The 11,904-nt window shown below is 44.3% G+C and overlaps 1 non-coding gene across 1 annotated transcript; it reads left to right on the top strand.

Annotated features, from left to right (window-relative positions):
* Positions 1 to 6,219: 6,219 nt before the first annotated feature.
* TRNAS-GGA lies at positions 6,220 to 6,292 on the top strand. The gene has a single exon. It is a non-coding gene; the product is annotated as a tRNA-Ser (tRNA).
* The last annotated feature ends 5,612 nt before the right edge of the window (positions 6,293 to 11,904 follow it).

The following is an 11,904-nucleotide window of genomic DNA, read 5'->3' as shown; positions in this document are numbered from 1 at the left end:
AAGGAAAGATATACCCATTTGAATGCAGGGTTCCAAAGAATAGCAAGGAGAGATGAGAAAGCCTTCCTCAGTAATCAATGCAAAGAAATAGAGGAAAACAACAGAATGGGAAAGACTAGAGATCTCTTCAAGAAAATTAGAGATACCAAGGGAACATTTCATGCAAAGATGGGCACAATAAAGGACAGAAATGGTATGGACCTAACAGAAGCAGAAGATATTAAGAAGAGATGACAAAAATATACAGAAGAATTATACAAAAAATATTTTCATGACCCAGATAACCATAATGGTGAGATCACCCACCTAGAATCAGACATCCTGGGATGCAAAGTCAGGTGGGCCTTAGGAAACATCACTATGAACAAAGCTAGTGGAGGTGATAGAATTCCAGTTGAGCTATTTAAAATCCTAAAAGATGATGCTGTGAAAGTGCTGCACTCAGTATGCCAGGAAATTTGGCAGTGGCCACAGGACTGGAAAAGGTCAGTTTTCATTCCAATCCCAAAGAATCCGAAAGAAAGGCAATGCCAAAGAATGTTTAAACTACTGCAGAATTGCACTCATCTCACATGCTAGCAAAGTAATGCTCAAAATTCTCCAAGCTAGCTTCAACAGTATGTGAACCATGAACTTCCAGATGTTCAAGCTGGTTTTAGAAAAGGCAGAGGAACCAGAGATCAAATTGCCAACATCTGTTGGATCATCAAAAAAGCAAGAGAGTTCCAGAAAAGCATCTACTTCTGCATTATTGACTACACCAAAGCCTTTGACTGTGTGGATTACAACAAACTATGGAAAACTCTTCAAGAGATGAGAATACCAGACCACCTGACCTGCCTCCTGAGAAATCTGTATGTATGCAGGTCAAGAAGCAACAGTTAGGACTGGACATGGAACAACAGACTGGTTCCAAATCAGGAAAGGAGTACGTCAAGGCTGTATATTGTCACCCTGCTTATTTAACTTATATGCAGAGCACATCATGCAAAATGCTGGGCTGGATGAAGCACAAGCTGGAATCAAGATTGCCGGGAGAAATATCAATCACCTCAGATATGCAGATGACACCACCCTTATGGCAGAAAGTGAAGAAGAACTAAAGAGCCTCTTGATGAAAGTGAAAGAGGAGAGTGGAAAAGTTGGCTTAAAACTCAACCTTCAGAAAACTAAGATCATGGCATCTGGGCCCATCATTTCATGGCAAATAATTGGGGAAACAATAGAAACATCGAGAGACTTTATTTTGGGGGGCTCCAAAATCACGGCAGATGGTGACTGCAGCCATGAAATTAAAAGACGCTTGCTCCTTGGAAGAAAAGTCATAACCAACCTAGACAGCATATTAAAAAGCAGAGACATTACTTTGCCAACAAAGGTCTGTCTAGTCAAAGCAATGGTTTTTCCATAGTCATGCATGGATGTGAGAGTTGGACTATAAAGAAAGCTGAGCCCTGAAGAATTGATGCTTTTGAACTGTGGTGTTGGAGAAGACTCTTGAGAGTCCCTTGGACTGCAAGGAGATCCAACCAGTCCATCCTGAAGGAGATCAGTGCTGGGTGTTCATTGGAAGGACTGATGCTGAAGCTGGAACTCCAATACTTTGGCCACCTGATGTGAAGAGCCAACTCATTGGAAAAGACCCTGATGCTGGGAAAGATTGAAGGCAGGAGGAGAAGGGGATGACAGAGGTTGATATGGTTGGATGGCATCACCGACTCAATGGACATGAGTCTGAGCAGACTCTGGGAGTTGGTGAAGGACAGGGAAGCCTGGTGTGCTGCAGTCCACGGGGTCACAAAGAGTCAGACACGACAGAGACTGAACTGAACTGAAGATTATGTGATTATCCCTTACTTCTAGACTTTGGCCTAGAATTGGACAGTTACTCAATTAAATATTGTTGAATGAAAGGAAAAAAAAAATAACTGGAGAAAAATAGAGGAATTTAAAAAGGAGAATGAAAGTAAGAGAGAAAGAGGGAAAAAAAAGGAACAATAGTTGGGCATATTATAAACATCTGTGATGCTACAGATCAGTTCTTTTAAGTAGTCATGCTCTGTTTTCAGAAATTCTCATTTAATGGTTCTGGCTCTTTTATTATTATTATTATTTATTTGGCCACATAGGATCTTAGTTGTGACACGTGGTATCTTCTCTGTGGCATGTGGGATCTTCTGTTGGGGCACACAGGCTCTAGAGTGCGGGCTCAGTAGTTATGGCACTCAGGACTAATTGCCCCACAGCATGTGAGATCTTAGTTCCCTAGCCAGGATTGAACCCAAGCCTTTTGCAGTGAAAGTTGTGTTCCTAACCACTGGACTGCCAGGGTATGCCCCAAATGGTTCTTTTAAGTGCCTTTGTTTTTGACCTGCCTACTATGCAGCAGTAACTCACTGGAAAACACTGTGACTGAGCTAAGTGACAAATAAGGTATCTCATGAAGGTTGGCTATTTATGGAAAGTCATTGAAATGGCCTCTCTGCTTCTCATGCATTTCTGCTTTGGCAGGGCAAACACTTTTATGCTCATTTTTCCAGATGAGGAAATTCAGTTCAGTTCAGTCGCTCAGTCGTATCCGACTATTTGCGACCCCATGGGCTGCAGCACGCCAGGCTTCCCTGTCCATCACCAACCCCTGGAGCTTAGTCAGACTCATGTCCATTGAGTCGGTGATGCCATCCAACCATCTCATCCTCTGTTGTCCCCTTCTCCTCCCGCCTGAGGAAATTAACACAGGTTAAATTACTTCAATGAATGTATTGGGGACCTAACATGTGCACTGTTTTGACACCGTACAAACTACAGAGCTACTTTGTTTTCTAGCGGGCGGCGACACATGCGAATCTTTTATAATACAAGTCTTTTAAGATAGTGGTATGATAAGAATCTTTTAAAATATCTCTCTCTTTACAGGCCGGGGAAGCTGTGACTTTCTAACATTTAAGTAGGACATGGAGAGTGTTTTAAAGTAAGTTTCCAAAGACGGGACAGGACTGTATTCCTGGTCGTGGCTGCCAGGGAACATGCGTTGTGGAGAAGGATGACTTTGACAAATATATGGAACAGTATGAAGGGGCCAAGTTTCTGTTCCAGAAAATAGCAATTGTTGGCAGTATAGGTTTAGATTCTACGTTGACTTTCCCCATCTCCACCTCTTTCCCTCCCTCCAAAAAGATTCTTTTCCTAGTTTATATTTTTAACAAGGAAATGAAAAGAATTGGCATGAAATGAATTATGTCTTTCCCAGCATACACTTGTCTTCTGCTTGACGGTGGCCAGGATTCATCCCAGGTGGAGCAGTAGTGAAGAATCTCCCTGCCAGTGCAGGAGATGCAAGAAAATTGGGTTCAATCTCTGGGCTAGAAGATCCCCTGGAGTAGGAAATAGCAGCCCACTCCAGTATGCTTGCCTGGAGAATTCCACAGACAGAAGAACCTGGTGGGCTGCAGTCCATGGAGCTGCAAAGAGTTGGACTCACAACTGAACGACTAATCGTAGGACTCATCACAGCTACGCTTCCTTGTGGAGATGTCCTGTGTTGATGGGTGATGGGGGACCATGTAGGCCAGTGATTGGCAGTCTGTGAGTTTCCATGATGGTCCATGTTTGGAGGTTGATGGAGGGTTGTCTACGGTCTCAGGGTTTTAAGTGTGTGCTGATCTGAAGCAAATGTAATAACCCACCACGGGGCAGTCATATATCCTGTTCCTCCCCTAAAACACAACACCCTTGACTTGAGTCCGAGGAACAACTGACTGAGGGACAAATGTGTATTTAAACTCTGGTACCCTGGACATCTCAATAGGAATTGATACCCTGTAAGTCCATAAATAGCAACAAAGGTCTAGAAACAATGGTTGTTTTTTAAACTTTTTTTTTTTTGGCTGTCCGGCATGTGGAATCTTAGTTCCCTAACCAGGGTTTGAACCTGCACTATCCTGCATTAGAAGCATGGCATCTTAACCACTGGACTGCCAGGGAAGTCCACAACAGTTAGTTTTTTACAGTCAAAGTATCTGATGGAAGACCTTCAAAGGGTAGAGGTATCGTAAATTCCCAACAGAAGGAAAATTTTGCAACAATAGTTTGGAGCCCGAAGGGGGAAAGATCTAGAGCTAAATGCATAGGGAGTTGGCAGAAATGCAGGCATAAAAATTCAACCTGCAAAGGCCACAGAAGTTTTCCAACCGAAGAGTGATTCTGAGCTGAAGTGAATGAACCAGAACCGAAAGTCTCAATTTCCTTCCCGCGTTGTAGGAAAATTGGGACTCTCAGTCCTCTCTGGGCTCCAGTGGAAATAATTGTCTGCTCCTTTTCAAATGATGAAACCAAGAGTGGGACCATTTCATGCCCAAGGCTTTCTCTTGTGTCTCCTCCCATATCTTCTCATCACAGCCTTTTTCCAAGCCAAGCATCATCCAGCCACCCCTGCCCCCACCACTGCATGGTCAGAGGACAATTTTAAGTTCTGTGAAGGTGACTTTGGTATTTGGTTTAGGGGGAAAAAATGGCTTATTTAACTCAATTTGAGCCTCCCCCAGGACAGCCCATGAAAAAATGCCAGAGGAAGGTGGATCTCTGCTTTGACACCCAAGCAACACAGTCCTGCCCCCTCAGATAAGACGGTGTGTGCCAGACCCATGGGACATGAGATTTGGGGTTTGCTTCCAGTCCGCTGTTAAAAATGTCTTATTCTGGGGCTTCCCTGGTGGCTCAGGAGTAAAGAATCCGCCTGCCAATTCAGGGGGCCTGGGTTTGATTCCTGATCTGGGAAGATCCTACATGCGGCAGGACAACTAAACCCGTGTGCCATAGCTACTGAGCCAGTGCGCTAGAGCCTGGGAGCTGCAACTACTGAGCCCATGTGCCTAGAGGCTGTGCTCCGCAACAAGAGAAGATGCTGCAGTGAGGAGCTGGCGCGCCGCAATGAAGAGTAGCCCCGCTCGCCTCCACTAGAGAAAGCTCGAGCACAGCAATGAAGACTCAGCACAGCCATAAATTAACTGATTAAAAACACAAATGATTCCTTTTAAAAAATTGCCTCGTTCCCTCATCTGACAGATGTGCCAGTAGATGAGGTTAACAGAGAAGTAAGCTCCGTGTTCCTGGGAGGAATAGAAATTTACAAACCCCAGGTGCCATGATTAGTTGGATTAAGGTGGGAGCCATGCACGGCAGGCGTCCCTCAGACCCCCATCCCCTCCTCCTGAAACCTCAGTTCATGTCAGCGCAAAGTGGCAGAGGGCTCCTTGCCAGCCTCTGAGAGGGGTCAGGGGTGCCCCGAGAAACAGATCTCTGAAAATAGAATCCGATAGAGGAGATTCAAGGGCTTCTCTGGGACAATTAAGGAAGTCCTGGAAAAATCAATTTGTCCCCATGCCTTTGAAGCTGGCTGTGACAAATAAAACTGAAATTCTGCTCTTCCAAGTGGTAGGAAACCTCTGTGCTCTGGGTGTCTGGTCCTGAAAGAGGCTGTATCTGGTGAAGTACGGGGGAGGGGGCCTGCCTCTGCTCAGGGAACCAATAATAGGGCTCCCAGAGGGGGTGTTTTAGGGATGCTTGGGGGCCAAGGGTTGACATATATACTTTAGGGCTGTGGGCTTTTTTTTTTTTTTCCACTTTTTAAAGTCTTTTATTGAATTTGTTACAATATTGCTTCTGTGGTTTTTTGGCCACAGGGCATGTGGTATCTTAGCTCCCAGGCTATGGATGGAACCCGTGGTCCCTGCACTGGAAGGTGAGGTCTTAACCACTGGAGCACCAGGGGAAGTCCCAGGACTCTGGTTTTTAAATGATGTTCTATGACGGTCCTAGCGGGGAGGATGAGGGTGCCCAGGGGCCAGTAATGCCCTTGAATTTGGCTGTGGGCGGTAGGGTGACTGCCCTGGGTCTGGGACTTAAGGAGCTGACTCTGGCCAGGCTCTCCCCTCAGAGGACACGAGTCCAAGGGTTGGTGTGAGAGGAAGCCCCTCCCCTGCCCCACTCTCATCCCAGCCCTGGCTCCAGACAACTCCTGATACCTAGGACCCCAGATTTCCTGGTACCCGGGACCCCAGAAACCCTGCCCAAATATCCTGGGCCTGGGATAGACCACCTTGCTGGTGTGTGGGTCTCCAGATGTGAGGGGTTGCCCACAAGCAGCTTCCAGGGGATGTGAGTGGGGCTGGGTGTACAGAAGGCTCTTTGTGGTGCAGAATATATGATGTATACCTGCCATCCCCTGGTGGCTCAGAGGTTAAAGCATCTGCCTGGAATGCAGGAGACCCGGGTTCGATCCCTGGGTGGGGAAGATCCCCTGGAGAAGGAAATGACAACCCACTCCAGTACTCTTGCCTGGAGAATCCCATGGAGGGAGGAGCCTGGTGGGCTACAGTCCATGGGGTCGCAAAGAGTCAGACACGACTGAACGAATTCACTTCACTTCACCTGCCATCCAGTACAGGTACATGCTGTGTGTGTGGGTATGTGTGTGTGTGGGTATGTATGTGTATGGGTGTGTGTGTGTGTGTGTATGTGGATATGTGTGGGTGGGTATGTAGTTGACAGTATATCATTCTATTTCCACTTCCCTCTGTTAAACATTTTTTTGAAACTTTCTATATTCTGGAGTATACTTGATTAATCATATTGTGTTAGTTTCAGGTGTACAGGAAAGGGATTCAGTTTCCATTAAAATTTATTTAAACCGGAAATTGGGTTTTTCTAATGCCCTCTTGGCATCTTTGGAGGTCATTCTATGCATCTCAGTGATTTAAAACTGAGCAGGTGTTAGAGTTGGTTCTACAAATATGACCAGGGGTAGAAACACCAGAAAACACTTGGAAAGACGCTGGACATCACCCAAATGCAACGTGCTGTGGTTGCTGCAGTGATTTCCTTGCTCATGAAGGAGGACTCTTTTTTTTTTTTTTTTTTTTTTGAAGGTTCTTTAACTTTCCACAGGGGCATCCCAGGAATTCAAGTGTGGAATGCTGTATACGCACATTTTCCATTCCTCCCATGGGCATTCTAAGATGGGGTTGAGGGGTTTGTGTGGGTTTAAGCAAGTGCTGCCTCAGCTTTTGTGCCCCACTTTCTCTGCACCACTGTGGGGTTCAGGGGGGCACCTGGTCTTTAGGCTCCAGAGAGAAGTGACTCCTACAAAGGAAGACTGAGTAGTCTGTGGAATAAGGGGTGTGTTGGGGGAGAGACTTGTGTGTACGTATTTATATTTGTGTGTGTGTATGTGTATGTGTGTATCTATGTATGTGGGTGCATGTGTATGTGAGTATATGTATGTGTGTGCATGCACACGTGTAGTATCATGAGGTTTGTGATCTCTCATCACAATCTCTAAAATCACAGATCGGACCATTCTGGAGGTGGCATTTTATTTCATTTTAATGTAATTTTTATTTAGTTTTTAAAAATTTAGACCCAGGGCAGCCAAAAATAAATAAATAAATAAATTTACAGCTTTGTGGGTTTTTTTTGTTTTTGCTTTAAAATATATTATTTTATTCAATCTTTATAACAAGTTTGTTGATAACACAGTATATTGCTTTGTGTGGTTTTTTTTTTTTTTTTTAGTATTGATTTGGCTGCACTGGGTCTTAGGTCTGGCACACAGAATCTTCGCTCTTCATTCAGCATGCAGGATCTTTAGCTGTGGCTTGCAAACTCTTAGTTGCGGCATGTGGGATCTAGTTCCCTGACTAGGGATGGAACCTGGGCTCCCTGCATTGGGAGCATGGAGTCTTAGCCACTGGACCACCAGGGAAGTTCCTTTAAAAAAAATGTTTGTGGACGTGGCATTTGAAAGACCACATTATCCACTTCCTCTTTTAGGAACTAAGTACCAGATTGAGGAAGTGACTGTCCAAAGTCACCTCTGAATCAGAGCCCAGAGCCCTTACCCCCACCCCAACCCTGAGAGAAGCCTCACGATCCTTCACACAACATCTATGGTTGAAGAGAGGAGCTGACATAGTACATCTCAGGAGTAATTTTTAACTTACTAGGGCTCTGCTTTGTTAATTTCCCAGACAAACTGGCTTCTGTCTGTTTTGGTTGCAAGTGACAGAAACCCCAACTGGGTTAAGCACTAAAAATAATTTCTTGGCTCATCTCTCTGCAACTGCTGACTTTGAGCATAATTGGAAATAGGGGTCTAAACTGTCTAAATAGGATGCTCTTTTTCCCCCTCTCTTTTTCTTCCTAATTCTTGGCTCCATCTTTTCCTCATTGAGTCCATCCTTGAGCTTTTCCTGGTAGCCACTGGCATTTTCACCCCTGGCAGTCACAAGATGGCAGCACCAGATCTAGTGCTTCAAAAAAGCAAAACAAAACAAAACAAACAAAAAAAAAAAAAAGAGGAAGTTCCTTGGTCCCAGCATTCCCATCAACATCCCAGTGGCTTCTCATTGGCTCCTATTCAGTCACATGACCATTCCTGGAACCAATCACTGTGGCCTTGGGTCCCTGGATCCCTGCATGAAACCCATCTGTATCCTTTATTATTGGAGTTAGTCAGGGACTGACACCATAGAAGGAAATTGAGAGCCTTTCCAAAAGAAAATGCATGAAAGTTGGGCAGCAAAAGCATCAGCTCTCTGCTTGATCAAATCCTATTATGATAAAATAAGGATATTTAAAGGCTCTCAAATTTGCCTAAACCGGGGGGTAGCCCAGGCCTTTGTTCATTGATCTACCTGTATGAGCGATGACCTTGATTTCCTAGGTCCATAACATTGACCCCATGTCTTCATGTCGTTTGAAATTTATAAAACCTTTTCACATCCAGGGTGGGGCCTGAGGGCAAAAAATATTCTAAAGCTTTATGATGATGTAAAGCCCAAGTTTTACATACAGGGCACAAGAGGTTTTAATAGACTTGACTTGTGTTCCAAATTAAAACAATGTTAAATTCTTGAGTAACCCTAGCAGGGAGAAAGAAAGAAAAAAAAAAAAGAAAAAAGAAAAGAAAAACCCTCTTATTTCCAAATCACTACCAGTGGAATTTCAAAAATTATTTACACACTTAGCCATGAGTCCCTTTATACATGATGGGTTTGGCAGGAAGGTCTGAAGCAATAATTTAAAACAGAGGTTGGGAACGTATATAAGGAACTCCCCCTCTTTTCCAAAATAAATGTACCATCAGATCCACAAAGAGGTGACTTTTCCTAAGAAAAGACCATAACTCTGGGAGCCAGGGGCCTGTGGGTGCTGTCTGAGTTAAGCTGACAGCTCAATGTGCTTACTTTCTGTGGATTCTAGAATGGGAAGGGAACGATGATTCCTTGAGGTACAGTGGAAAGAAAGACCGATCCCTTGTCACAGATTATTTTGTTTGAATTTAGTCCGGACTTACATGCTTAGATGGAATTGTGAATACATGGCAGTGTTTTGTGGTTTGTTTGCTTAATTCACCAGTCATTATCCTTTTAACTTTTTAAGAAAATGGCTTAAGGTATGTGGAAGCATTTTTTTTTTAATATTTATTTTATTATTTGTCTGCGTGGAGCCTTTGGCAAGTGGCATCTTCAATGCAGAGTCAGGCACGACTTAGAGAATGAACAACAACTCTTCAATGCAGTGCAGGCTCTTTGTTGCGGTGTACAGATTCTCTATCTGTGGCATTTGGGCTCTAGAGTGCACAGACTCAGTAGCAGCAGACCATGGGCTTAGTTGCCCTAAGGTATAGGGGATCTTACTTCCCCGAACAGGGATCGAACCTGAGTCCCCTGCTTTGTAAGTTGGATTCTTAACCACTGGACCACCAGGAAAGTTCCTCTACTAAACTTTATATTGAGTTTTGTTCTAAAATAACAAGAAGACTCCATCCTCTGCCCAAGGATGTAGACATCCCAAAGACAAAAAACTGTGTCACTAATGAAGGGGCTAGGTCACCAGGTCCCTTCCAGTAAAGGAAGGGGTCAGTGTTGAATTTGGTTATACAGAAATGGATTGGAAAGACTGCCAGCAGGGAAGGAAGAGATAGAACCTAGTCTCAAAGCCCCTAAACTGTTCTTGTTGCCTCTCAGAGTGAGCGTCTGTAGGGGATGCTGCCCAGGGCCCCACCTGTGTCTCTTGGTTGGCCATTGGCTCACTCACCTTCTAGCTGCCACTGCCTGAAACCTCTTATCTGAGACCTGGTAGTCGCTTTGCCCACCCAGCAAGCTGGAAGTGCTGCGGGATCTCCACTCAGTCAGAAGCCCTCCATCAATGTTTCTGGTCAACTGATGTATAAATCCTTAGTTCCTTCCCTCCTCAGGTAGCCTAACCCTTCTTTCAAAAAAAAAAAAGAACTTTTCTATTTTAGAATAATTTCTTTAGACTTACAGAAAAGTTGCAAAATAGCACAGAGAGTTCTTGTATACTCTTCACCCAGCTTCCCCTGATATTGAAATCTTTCATATTTATTCAAAGATCAAAACTAGGAAATTGATGTTGATAGGATGCGATTAAGTGAACAACAAACCTTATCCGATTTTCACAAGTGTTTCCACTAATGTCTTTTTACTGTTCCAAGATCCCTCCTGGGATCTCACAGTGCAGTGAGCTGGGGGTCTCTGGTTTCTTCTAACCTGTGACAGTGTCTGTCATTTCTGGTCTGGCCTGACCTTGACATTTTTGAAGAGTGCAGGTCAGTGATTTTTGAGAATGGCCCTCGGTTTGCATTTGTCTGATGTTTTCCCATGTTTAAAACAGAGATACATTCATGTTTAAGTATATTTAAAATGTGTCTCAATTTAAATTTAGAGATTTAAAATGAGATACATTTAATTTTTTAAAAAAATTTTTATTGGCTGCACCGTGTGGCTTGGGCGATCTCAGTGGTCGGACCAGGGATCAAACTGGTGCCCCCTGCAGAGGAAGCGTGGAGTCCTAACCACTGGACTGACAGGGAATTCCCTAATATGAGATTCACTTTATTTTCATTTATTTATTTTTTAAAGAATATTTATTTATTTGGCTGCTCTGGGTCTTAGTTATGGCCCACAGGATCTTTGGTTGTGGCATGCGAACTCTCAGTTGCGGTATGTACGATGTAGTTCCTTGACCAGGAATCGAACCCCAGTCCCCTGCATTGACAGGCCAGTGTCTCAGCCAGTGGACTACCAGAGAAGTCCCAAGATACATTTTAAAATGAGGTACGTTTTTGGCAAGAAAGCCAGAGGGACAGTGTTGAGTTGTTCTCTGTGGCATCGTAGCCAAGGCAAATGCAGTCAATAAGTCTTCCTGCTAGTGATGTTAACCTTGATCCCTTGGTTAAAGTAGCAACTTTCTCCCTTGTAACATCACCATTTTCCCTTTGTAATGAATAATGCTACTGGGGGAAACCCTTGGAGACCTTGCAAATATCCTGTTTCTCCTCAAACTTTGGCCCAATGATTGTAGCATCCATTGGTGGGTCTTGCCTGTGGCAGTCAGGATTTGGGGGAGAACTCTGTAATAGCACATTATTTTCCGCAGTAAGTTGTAGGAATAGTCACACTGTGCCGTGCTGTGCTTAGTTGCTCAGTCATGTCAGAATCTTTGCGACCCCATGGACTGAAGTCTGCCAGGCTCCTCTGTCCATGGGATTTCCCAGGCAAGAATACTGGAGTGGGTTGCCATGCCCTACTCCAGGGGATCTTCCCAACCTAGGGATCAAATCCAGGTCTCCTGCATTGCAGGCAGATTCTTTACCATCTGAGCCACCAGGGAACCCCAAGAATGCTGGAATGAGTAGCCTATCCCTTCTCCAGGGGAACTTCCTGACTCAGGAATCTAACTGAAGTCTCCTGCATTGCAGGTGGATTCTTTCCCAGCAGAGCTACTTGAGAAGCCATCACACTAAGCTGAATAAATAAAAACCATGTCACTTTACAGTGACCTGGCTCAGGTTTTGATGCAGATGAGTGATGCGAAAACTTT

This window comes from Oryx dammah, unplaced genomic scaffold, assembly GCF_014754425.2.
Source record: "Oryx dammah isolate SB20612 unplaced genomic scaffold, SCBI_Odam_1.1 HiC_scaffold_12, whole genome shotgun sequence".
NCBI lineage: Eukaryota > Metazoa > Chordata > Mammalia > Artiodactyla > Bovidae > Oryx > Oryx dammah.
This window is presented reverse-complemented; position numbering and strand designations above follow the sequence as displayed.